The following is an 11,929-nucleotide window of genomic DNA, read 5'->3' as shown; positions in this document are numbered from 1 at the left end:
TGGTGCCCTGGAGCTGGCACAGCTGGTCCCTGCCTGTGCTGCTGTTCCACCCCACTGGAGCCCCTCGCCCCCTTCCCCCTTCTCCTTCCCTTCCCCTCTGCCCATCCTTTCCCAGCAGCTCCAGCCAGGCAGCCTCCTGCCTCCCGAGGTGTCCTCAGCACAAAGTTCTCCTTAGAAGACGCATCATCCTTGGCTTCAAAGGAGAATCTCATACCAAGAACCGAAGCCTCTAATCCTCTATTTAATTGGTACAAAGGCATTCTGTACAGTGTATAAAGAGATCTCTGCCCTTGCTGTCTTTATTGGGGTTCCTTTCTATAAGGTGTAATATATGTTTATAACTCAATGGCTGGTTTTTGACAATACTCTTGTACCTTTTAAGGAAAAAAAGAAATAAAAAACCAAAGTATTTATTTGAAAAGTTTATTTTAAAGATAAGAAAAAAATAACCTATTTATTTTAATGCACCCTCTTCTGTTTGGTTTTCTTCTTTTGCAAAGCTAATAAATGTAACTGAACCACTGCTGAGATGGAAGAAGTAATTCTATGGGTGGCTTCACAAGCCCACTTAGAGCAATTATTCAATAAAAATATATATTAATTTTGAAAGTGGTCTCCTTCTTGCCTTTGTGGTGGCCGGGCTGTGACTCAGGCTTGGGCAGGGCCTAGAACAGGCTGCGGGGTGCTGGGCAGCTGGGCTTGTGTTGGCATGAGCTGGGTGCTGGGGGATCATTGTTAACTCCATGACGTGTCCTCTAGTCACCTGCTGCTTAAAGCAAACCTCCAAAATCTCAGCGTGTGCTTCCCTGCTGCGACTGTCCCAAGTCCTCAAGGAAGGGGAGGCTTCTGTGGCAAAGGGCAGGAACAAGGAGGAAGGGACTGAAGTAAGAAGTCCTTGAGATCTGGGAGGTTTCAGTCACTGCACCAAGATGTCAACCCTTTCCCAAAGCTACTGCCAGAAGAGATGACACGATGTGCAGGGCAATGGACATCTTCTGCAGGAAGAGCTTAAGTTAGACATTAGGACAATGTTCTTCCCCCAGAGGGTGGTGGAGCCCTGGAACAGCTCCCAGGCACGCAATCACGGCGCTGAGCCTGACAGTATTGCAGAAGCCTTTGGCCAAGGCCCTCAGCCCCACGATGTGAATATTGGGGTTGTCCTGTGCAGGGCCAGGAGTTGGACTCAATGGTCCTTGTGGGTCCCTTCCAACTCAGGAAAGGCTAGGATTCCATGAGCTGCAGTCTGGGCCTGGCTGTCTCTGCCCAGCAGCTGCAGAAGGCCACCTAAGGGATGTGTTTAGCCTCAAAAGGATGAATCTGGGCCATAGCAGCAGCAGTTGCTGGGTCAGGCTGCTGTCTCTGATCTCTCTGTGCGTATGACAGGCCAGCATTTCCTGTACTTCTGTAGGTACAAAGCCCAGTAACAGCTTCTTGGCTTGAGACTGTTTTCTGTATACCTAAAACTGTTCTCTCACAAAGATGTTGGATCTTTATCCAAGCACTTTGAAAGAATGAAGTTCTTCTACATTGATTCAGTAGGTAATGAATCCCATGGTCAGTGGCACCTCCCTTATTCCTATTTGAATTTGTTGACTTCAGCTTCCAGCCCTTGACTCTGGCTGCAAGAATCCTTTTGTAGGATGGTTTTGTTAGGCTAGACTTGTGCTCAGGAGCCCCCATCAGTCTTTGGGCTCAAACAAAACCATGCTTTCTCCGTGTCTCTCACCATAAAGCTTTTTCCCAGGCTGTTTTACTGGGTTTGGAGCCCTGTTTGTGCTGTTGCTGGTATCAGAGCATGCTTTCCAAAATATGTTCCAACGATGCAGCCACAGGCTTCAGAATCTGCCTCAGGGCTGTGAAATACAGATGCGAATCCAATGCGTGCTGTGACTCATTCTTCCCCTGCTTTTAAAAGATGACTTTAGGTCATTTGTCACCCATTGGCTCTTTTCAGAGCCAAAGTCCCTGTTTCTTGGACACAGCCTACCAGTTTCATTCCTAGATGCACAACCTTCTTTTAACTCTGTTAGAGCCCTTTTGGTTTATACAGTACCACCTTTCCAAGACTTCCATGTCCTCACCAGTTCATGCCAACAAATCTTAGTGGCATCTACAGATATTTATCAGCCATGGTCCTACAGGGGGAGGTTGAAGGAGATTTCAGGAGCTGAGCTGTAATGTGAGATTAGCAGAGAAGCACATGTAGGTGCCCTACAGACCATAATGATCTGAGTAAGATGGTGATTGCTTACTTAGACATTTTCCTTCTTCTGCATAAAGAAAGTCCTTATGGTTCCAGGAATCACAAAAATTGAAAGTAATTGGGCTTTCTCCTAAGATCTGTGGGAATTCTTTCAAGTGTGCAAGCTTTTCCATGTTGCATCTATGTGAAGACCAGGTAGAGACTCCACAGGCTTTCGGGTACCTGTAGAGCACAGGGCCTCAGGTGGCCTGGTGGGAGCACCAGGTCACAGCCACATAGCTGTACTGCCCAGAGTCCCTCTTGTTGGTTTAACCTAGAATAATAAGCCTGTTTTTCTAGCTTATCATAGCCAGAGGTTGTTCAGAGCTGAAATGGTCTCTACCACACTGTACTAGAACCAGAGCAAGCTCAGCTCCATGAAATCCTCCCTTAGGGGCAGAAAAAGTTTTCCAGATATGGATTTCCACCCTTTTGGTGTTGAAATCTTCCTTTGCCTTCAGAGGGATCACAGTGAGGCCAAGCTCTAATTCCTCTGAGGATGTGTTCATTTCTCGAGTCTTCAGCACAGGAAAGGACATGGAGCTGTTGGAGAGAGTCCAGAGGAGGCCACAGAGATGATCCAAGGGCTGGAGCATCTCCCGTACGAGGACAGGCTGAGAGAGTTGGGGTTGTTCAGGCAGGAGAAGAGAAGGCTGCAGGGAAGACCTTAGAGCAGCTTTCAGTCCTGAAAGGGGCTCCAGGAAAGATGGGGAGGGGCTCTGGATCAGACAGGACAGGGACAGCACAAGGGGGAAAGGTTTTGAGCTGCAAGAGGGGAGATTGAGATGAGATCTTGGGGAGAAATGTTTTCCTGTGGTGGGGGGGAGGCCCTGGCCCAGGTTGCCCAGAGCAGTGGTGGCTGCCCCATCCCTGGAGGGGTTCCAGGCCAGGTTGGATGGGGCTTGGAGCCCCTGATCCAGTGGGAGGTGTCCCTGCCCATGGCAGGGTTTGGAACTGAATGGGCTTTGAGTTCCCTTCCAACTGAAACCGTTCTATGATTCTATATATCCAGGTGTGGTCCATCCCTCCACCTGTGCCGGAAACCTCCAAGAAGTCAGCTTCCCTCAGCAGCCTGGGAAGTGTGCCTGGTGCGCTCCAGGAGAGCAAGGGTGGGTGTTTGCAGTCAAGGGGTTGGCTGTCTAGACAGTGGAAAGAAACAAGATCTCTTAAGGACTCATTCATCTCTTCCTAAGATGGCTAAATAGGTCAGATGACTCATGCCCTGAAAGTGACTATTTCTCTTCACTGACTACAAAGGGGAAAGGAGCTCTCAACAGCCCTCCGCACTGAAGACACGTGAAGGTAACAGATCTGAACCTGGCTGCTGTGGCGGTTTCAGCAGGTCAGCAGAGGAATTCAGCCCGACCTGCAGATCCAAAGCACTGCTTCATCAGTGACTTCCATCAGTGACGGTGATGAGGAGACAAAGGAATAATTAAATACCAGCTGGTTTTTAAATCATGCTGACGGTGATATGCATGCAGGAATTCAGGCTTAAAGAATTGGATAGGACCAGGTAGAAGGTCAAATCTCATTCCCTGCTATCACCATAGGTTGTAGAGACCATGAAACAGGAGTTTAGGCTGGAGGGATTTGCGGAATGCCGTCTTCCACAACTGTAAACATTTCGTCGCTTGGCCGTTGTCATCCTCCGTGGAGGGCAGAGAAAAACTTTTTGCATTATAGACCTGATCACTCCTCTGGCCTAAAAAACCTGATGTTACTCTGGTCTGGGCAGATACAAGCACACAGTCTTCTGTTACCCCTCAGATCTGTTTGGGATCCACCCAGAGCAGTGCAGGGGCCTGTGTGAGAGCAGTGAGGATTCTTTGAAATGACACCGGTAAAACACTCATCCATGCTGTAACTGCAGCCCTGGGTATGCAAGGGGCCCTTTTTCCTACAGGCAAGCCGATCTCCGTGACCCCAGTGGTGACACTGTGCTATGGTCCTTTTGCAAAATGGACAATTTGCTTATAAACACCCCGAAACACTTGCAGTTTCTGGTGCTGCCCTGTGATCACGGACCCATGCTTTGGCCCTGCAAAACATCACAAGATTGCCTCAAAAATCAAGATGCAGCTCACAGCAGATTCTTGTTTTCTGTTGCTGCTTTTGGAGGCTGACTGAGTCATGCTCACAAGCCTCTTTTGCCAGACACCAGGGCTAGCAACTTGACTGAAAAAATTAAATGAGCACAGAGACTCTCATGTGAGCCCAGAGCCGGCAGCTCAACCAGTGCCACAGCTGTCACAGCCTGGAGATCAGGAGCCACCCCAGACACATGTCAGACAGCACAGAAGATTGCAATATGCAGAAAATATCTTACACTGGCGCCGATTCACAAAAAGTCAGAGGGACAGGAGGTCCATCTTCTAATTTCAGTCCCGTGACTGACAAGCTCTTTCCTCTGGAAACCTCACTGCTTCCCCAGCCTCGTTTGTTGGCAGCTCCTGCTGCTGCACTAAGCTGTGGGGCTGTTGGTCTGCCCGAGGTTCCTACCGTACCCCTACCATGCCCCCATCAGCAACGTCTCAGCCCCCGGTCCTGCAGACAACTACACATTCAGGTTCTTCACTGGTGGCTGAAGAAGCGATGCTTTCCCCTGGCTGGAGAGCTCCTCACCGGGACGTTCCCATGACTTCCTTGCTTTCCAAGTTCCCAGCACTCGGGAAGCAGCTGAGATTCAGGATATTTCTTCCAGGCATGTTCCAAGCAAAATTGTTTTCCTGAAATGAAACTCAAACTCCAAATCCTCCTGGGTAGCTTCTAAAGGATTGATTTCCTGTACCCACTTCCCCTGTGCCTTGCTGTTATTCATAAGGACATTTGCATGAAACAGTTGGATCTCAGGCTTTTGATGTGCAATTATCATCTGCAGAAATGAGTAATCAATTAAGGACAGTCACTACCAGCCTTGCTATTTATTTTTTTGCATTGAAACTAGAGCAAATGTGCCCTTTTTAACAGGAAAATGCTGGGTTTTTTTCCTGCCGTTGCTGCTGAAAACTTCCTGACGGATCTGAAAATTACATCACGCCCTTCGTGGTCCCTTGCTGTTGTCACCATCAGTGCTGAGTTGGCCGTGCTGCTGAGAGCGAGCAGGCAGATGAGCAAGCCCACGGCACTAACCCTGCCAGCTCAGTGGTGCCAGCAGGAGTGGGGACATGCCAGGAACAGCTCGGATCATGCTCAGAGAGAGCTCAGGCAGGTAAAAAGGTGCCTGGAAGCCTGAGCAAGCCTGAAGATGCTTCATCTTAAAGGTAGTGGACCACCTGAGAAAAAGCAGAAGATCTGGATTGTCTTTCCCAGACACATCTGACGACACTGGTGTCTCCTTTTGCCAGGAGTGTCCCCATTTCTCTGCATGGTGCTGTCTGTCTCGGCAGTTATCTCCACTCTGTTACAGGGAGCTGGGGTCAGGGTAGGCATGGATGGATGGGTAGGGAACCAGTAGACAGCTCGGCCTGGGCAGCAGAGGGAGCAGGGTCTGGATGAGCCCCTAGGTCGGATGGGGCTTTGAGCACCCTGATTCGGTGGGAGGTGTCCCTGCCCATTGCACGGGGTTGGAACTGGATGGGCTTTGAGGTTCCTTCCAATCCAAAATGTTCCATGATTCTGTTCTATTATTCTTTGATGACTTTAGGGTGTTGCTGGCCTAGACCTATGGGTGCATCAACAAGGGGACAATTCTGTCCCAGATGAAAGAGTGGCCATGTGTCTTGAACGGGAGAGGCAGGTTCTGTGCTAAAAGTCTGAGGCATCTCTGTGTGTGTCAATGTGCACACAGCACACGGAAACTGAAAAGAGGGTCCAGGAGGTCTGAATTCCCACCCTCATCCTGACTGCTCTTACTGAGGGCGTTCCTTACAAAAGGAGAGAAACACCTCCTGGCCTTACAAGCCAGTAAGCTCTGGTCCAGTTCTCTCTATGAACGCATAGATACCTGGGCTGGCCCAATGTTCAGCAGGGAATGAGCTTCAGAGCAATGAGCCAAGGGACAAAAGAGGTCCAGGGTCTGGTGCTTGCCACCTGGTATATAATGACAGCCAGATGCACTTGGGAACGAATTTTGCAGGAAAACCTTGCAGCTGAGCATGCTGGGGTCTGCTGCTACCCATGCTTAGTGTTGTCATGAGCATCCTGAGGAGCAGAGGGGAGGCTCCTGCTCCAAAGGTCGAGCTTCTCTCCTCTTCTACTCCACCTGCTTACAGCATCGCTGCTTCCAGAAACTCTGTGTGACCGTGACAAGGGGCACAAAGTTGGGGGTGGCTCAGAAGATGAGAACAAGATGAAGCTGAAAGAGAAGCAGAGCTGTTTTGTAACAGCTTGCCTCTGGGGACAGATCACACCACATTGGAGAAGTGCCTCCAGAGAGGTGTGGCAGGCACGGAGGTGACCAAATGAATTGACACCAGGCAATTCTCAACGAAGCTAAAGAGATAAAGTAATTGAAAATAAATGAAGGAACATGACACCTGGCTGGCAGATCAGTTATCTATAGCGTCCCTTTCCTGAAATAACTGCCTCCTGAACATCATATGCTGAGGCAAAACCAAGGAGATGCACACATAAAATAGGCCACTCCAGCAGGGACCTGAAGGCCCCTTTATTTTTAATCAAAGCTGTCAGAAGGGTTAATGAGATGGTGCACAGCAGTGCCCCCTGTCTGGGGTGTCAGCTTCCCTTGCCATCCTGCACGCGAAAGGTAAGATGCCCCAGCGTTCTTGTCTTGGTTCGCAGACCAGCGCAAGCGAGGGCTTTCCTGGCTCTCCAGCCTCAGAGACAAACCCAGACACCCCGGGAGGAGCCAGGATGTGGTGCTCTCACCCCATGGTACCGTGAGTAATTATGGTAAGAGGGGAGTCATCAACTCATCTAAGCTCAAAAAATGACCCCAAAAGTTTTCTAAGCACATACAGCCTGCTGCCCCCAGACTGGTAGTCTGCAAGGATGGTTCAAAAGGATGGTTGTTCCTGGTGAGATATAGCTTTTGTCCTGCAAATCCTGTCAGAGATTGTCCCTCCCCCTGCAGAAAGGTTGAAACAAAGGTGAGGAGAATGGGAAGTGTAGGTGGGACCACTTTGGGCAGTCGCGCTTACTCCAGAGTTTCAATTCCAACCAGCAGCCAAAGCCATCATTTCCACAAAGACATCATTTCCACAGAGCCATCTGGGAAACAAGAGATGCTCAGCAGGAGGTTTGACAGGGTTCGGCTGCCCAGTTCAGAGCCCAATAGCCTAGGCAATAATGGTTTGCACAGACGTGGCCAATGACACGGCCGTGCTCTGTCCCACTGTCCTTGGAGGTTGGCTCTGTGTGTTGGGGGGTAGCTTTTCCCCAGCTATGGATACAACCCTGGGCATAACGTCAGCCCAAGGCAAACAGCCTCTGCCCGAGGGAAACAGCTTGAGGGTGACACCATCATCAGCCTGGTCCTGCCCACGGTCCCTGGCAGAGTTGCTCTGCCAGGATGCAGCACCAAACGCTGGGATGGGACCCCCAGCAGCAAAGAAGATCATGCAGATGCATTGGCCATTCCTAGATAAACAGTTTCATCTTAGAGACTTAACTGCTGGGCTTTCCTCCCTGATGAAGTGAAGCTGGGTTAAATCTCCCTTTGGAAGCAGTATTATCAAAGCCCTGCTGTCCCAAGGAGATGCGGCAAAGATTTTCCCTTTTCATCTATTCTTCTCCTTGTTCTAATAATGAAAGCAACCAGAGCAGAAACCAGGCTCAGAAACCAGGCTCAGGGCAGAAACCTTTTGCGCAGAGGAGAAAAGAAAATAAATGGCCAAAAGGCAGGTCTGTACCTGAAAAAAAGAGTGGTTTTGAAATACTATGGTCCTTGACTGGTGTGCCCTGAGATGGCACAGTTCCCACAGTCCCTCAGCAGGACCTGTGCTGATACTGCATTCAGTTCTGAGCACCTCAGTACAGGAAAGACATTGAGGAGATGGAGCACGTTCAGAGAAGGGAACAGAGCTGGGGAAGGGTCTGGAGAACAGGAGTTATGAGAGGTGGCTGAGGGACCTGGGGTTGTTTACCCTGGAGAAGAAGAGGCTGAGGGGGGACCTCATTGCTGTCTGCAGCTCCCGGAAAGGAGGTTGTGTGAGGTGGGTGCTGGGCTCTTCTCCCAAGTAACAAGTGATAGGATGAGAGGAAATGGCTTCAAATTGTGCCATGGGAGGGTTAGACTGGGTATCCGGAAAAGTTTATTTCCTGAAGGAGCAGGGAAACTCTGGCAGAGGCTGCCCAAGGCAGTGGTGGAGGCTCCATCCCTGGAGGAGTTCAAAACCAATGTAGACGTGGCACCTGGAGATATGGTTTAGTGGGCACAGCAGGGTTGGGCTGATGGTTGGACCGAATGATCTTAGAGGTTTTTTCCAATATTAATGATTGTATGATCCCCACCACTGTGCCTGTGGCATGAGGGGCAAGGCAGGGACGCGCATCCCAGATGTAGATCCACAGCATCTTCCTGGAGCCTCTTTCCTTGCGCCAGAGGCTTGGCCATGAAAGAAATTGGGATTTGTGGGAGAGAAATCAGGTGCCACCCTTGGAAAGCAGCAACGTTGTCACCAGCCTCTTCAGTGCGCACCGAGTGATTTTTAATGTGTCCAACTGATAGATGGGAGACTGAGCCTTTGCATCCCTGAAGCAACCTGCCTGTCTGAGAGGGGTAGATATGAATAATTCCTTTCTTATACTGAGATGCACCACAGATCTTTCTATTTTACATCTTCAGGCATCCTGATTTTTAGTGGTTCTCTTGCTCGATTGCATTAAAAGAGGCAGAGAAGTCAACACGCAGCCAGGAGCTCTGGTGTCCCAGATGGAAGAAACTTAATGAAATGAAAGTGAGAAAGAAAGCAAGAAAGAAAGGCTCTCCCTCCCCCTCCAACAAGTGCAGCTGAAATCTTGTAATGAAAACATGGCCAACGCTCTGCTCTGCCCTCTGCCCTTTATGGTACAGGTTGCAAGGTCACAGAGACGTGGTCCCCTGGTATTGATCAGGACTCTTTTGGGCTGGCATATGGCACCAGGTTTCAAAGGCCGAGCAGCTAAAAAAGAATTATGTGGGGGCAAAGAGTGGAACGTACCAGATTGAACTCCTGACACGTAGGGGTCAAAGATCGCTAGAGATAAAGCGGGTGCTGGAATGGTCTGGGCAATGTCAAAAATAAATAAGTATGCATTAAATATACAGCAGTCCCCAATGCTTGGGGTAAAAGCCCACCGTGTTTCAGAGCGAACAAAACAGGCTGGATGAGGCTGATATGTTAGAGAATAACTAGCAGGGCAAATCATAGAATCCTACAATCATTTGGTTGGAAAAGACCTTTGAGATCATCAAGTCCAACCATACCTGTCTACTACTAAAACAGATCCCTGAGCGCCTCGTCTGCCTGGCTTTTAAATCCCTCCAAGGATAGGGACTCCACCACCTCCCTGGGTGGCCGTTACAGTGCCTGAGTACCCTTTTCGTGGAGCAATTTTCCCTAATATCCAATCTAAACCTTCCCTGGCACAACTTGATGCGCTCATTTGTACCCGCAATGTCTTACCCAAAGAGTGTGCCTATAGATTTTACCACCTGGTGTTTTGTGGGGTTTTGCCTTCTTTTTGCATGTCCTTCAGCTCCTCAAGGGCAGAAAGACCAACTGCAGAAAGAAGGGGAGAGAGTGACCTAGGAAGCAAACAGATCCTCCAGCACCTCTGGCTGTGCAGGAGCATCACTTCTTAACTGGCAAGGTGACTGGGATGAGAAGAAAGCAGCTGCTGCTGCACTCCATGCTCCAGGTGAGGAAGAGATGGGAGAGGTGGAAGAGTCACAAGAGGACTGGAAATTCAGGCTTGTAACAGAGCTGTTTTCCTCCACTGTGAGCCACTATGCCCAGAGGGAGAAGTCAATGGCAAAGGAGGAAGGTGGTGCTGAGGAGAGAGAACCAGGTTCTGCTCCCTTCCTTGGGGGCACCATGCATGGAGTGTGGTGCAAAAGAGACCCTTGTTGTACATAAATCAACAGTTCCAGCTACATATCTGAAATTGTATCTGAATTGCGTCCTAGTTAAGGCTGTGGCTTTGGTACCACACTGAGGGTCTCTTCTCAGAATCAGCTGGTTGCTTTTTTCCTCATCTGACAACGTGTTGCAAATGCCAACTCCTGAGCTCCCTTCAAAGCGTAAAACTCCAGCCTGGCTTCTTCCTTCAGGTCTCCAGTGAGGGACACACTCCTGAGAGAAGTGGAGTGTCCCAGTTATTTTCCTTTACCATTATGGTGTTTCCTGGTTTTCACACCCTTGCCTCCGCTGACTCTCTGCAGCGTTTGGCAGGATGCAGGTCCTACGCTCCAGCCCTGTGCTAAAGGAGTCACTGCCAGAGATCATTGTTTGGTCTCAGAGGAATGCGAGACAGTTAGAAATGCAGCAGAGGACAAGGAAATCTACAGGGCATTTCTGTGCTCAGTGAATGCTGGTTTAGAGTTCATTGGTGCCTCTTTTGAAGCGTGTTTCGGACTTTGCACGGAGCAGGTGGACCCTGCAGGAACTGCCGTCTCTCCAGGCACCTCCAATAGCACTACAGACCTCATGTGAGGGTTCTCACCAATATGTATGGCCCAATATGTATGTTCTCACCAATATGTATGGCACCAATATGTATGTTCTCATCAATATATTCTGGGCCCCTCACCACAAGAAGGATGTTGAGGCTCTGGAGAGTGCCCAGAGAAGAGCAACGAAGCTGGTGAGGGGCTGGAGAACAAGTCTTATGAGGAGCGGCTGAGAGAGCTGGGGTTGTTTAGCCTGGAGAAGAGGAGGCTGAGGGGAGACCTTATTGCCCTCTACAACTACCTGAAAGGAGGTTGTGGAGAGGAGGGAGCTGGGCTCTTCTCCCAAGTGACAGAGGACAGGACAAGAGGGAATGGCCTGAAGCTCTGACAGGGGAGGTTCAGGTTGGATATCAGAAAAAAATTCTTCACAGAAAGAGTCATCGGGCACTGGAACAGCTGCCCAGGGAGGGGGTCGAGTCGCCTTCCCTGGAGGTGTTTAAGGAACGGGTGGATGAAGTGCTGAGGGACATGGTTTAGGGAGTGTTAGGAATGGTTGGACTCGATGATCCAATGGGTCCTTTCCAACCTTGTGATTCTGTGATTCTGTGATCAGCAGGAAGGGTGAATCTCTCCAAAGCACTGACACAGTAAAGGACCAAACAAAGAAGGGTTAAGAGAGGTTGTAGGACTTTCTGTAGCTATCACAGGACATCACCAGGCACATCTGTGCTGACTGTTAGGAGTTTATATTTGTCTTCCTGACACACCATAGCCTTCACCAGAACCTCAGCCCCACGCTGGAAGCTTGCAGGATGGACATACTCAGAGTACATCCAGCATATTACGGGAACCAAAGCTTCCTGCAGTCTGGATGGGCAGACAGCAGGCAGAGCTGGATAGGTAGCAAACTTCAAGCTTTGTGTTCCTGAGAGCAATGTGGATGCTTTAAGTCCAAGCCACAACAAGTTGAAGATCTTAAACTCGATTTTCAAGCTCCTTCATCATTTCTGCATGTAATGTCAGCCTCTGTAATCTCAAGAGTTGTACTGAGGGTGAAAGGAACGTTGCCTGGAGCAAAAAGACATGAAAAGGAAGAAGCCTCTCAGTTAATGGACTTATTCAGGGCATCCCGT

Source organism: Cuculus canorus, chromosome 10 (genome assembly GCF_017976375.1).
Source record: "Cuculus canorus isolate bCucCan1 chromosome 10, bCucCan1.pri, whole genome shotgun sequence".
NCBI classification, from domain to species: domain Eukaryota; kingdom Metazoa; phylum Chordata; class Aves; order Cuculiformes; family Cuculidae; genus Cuculus; species Cuculus canorus.
The sequence above is the reverse complement of the archived record's forward strand: the minus strand, read 5'-3'. Positions refer to the sequence as shown.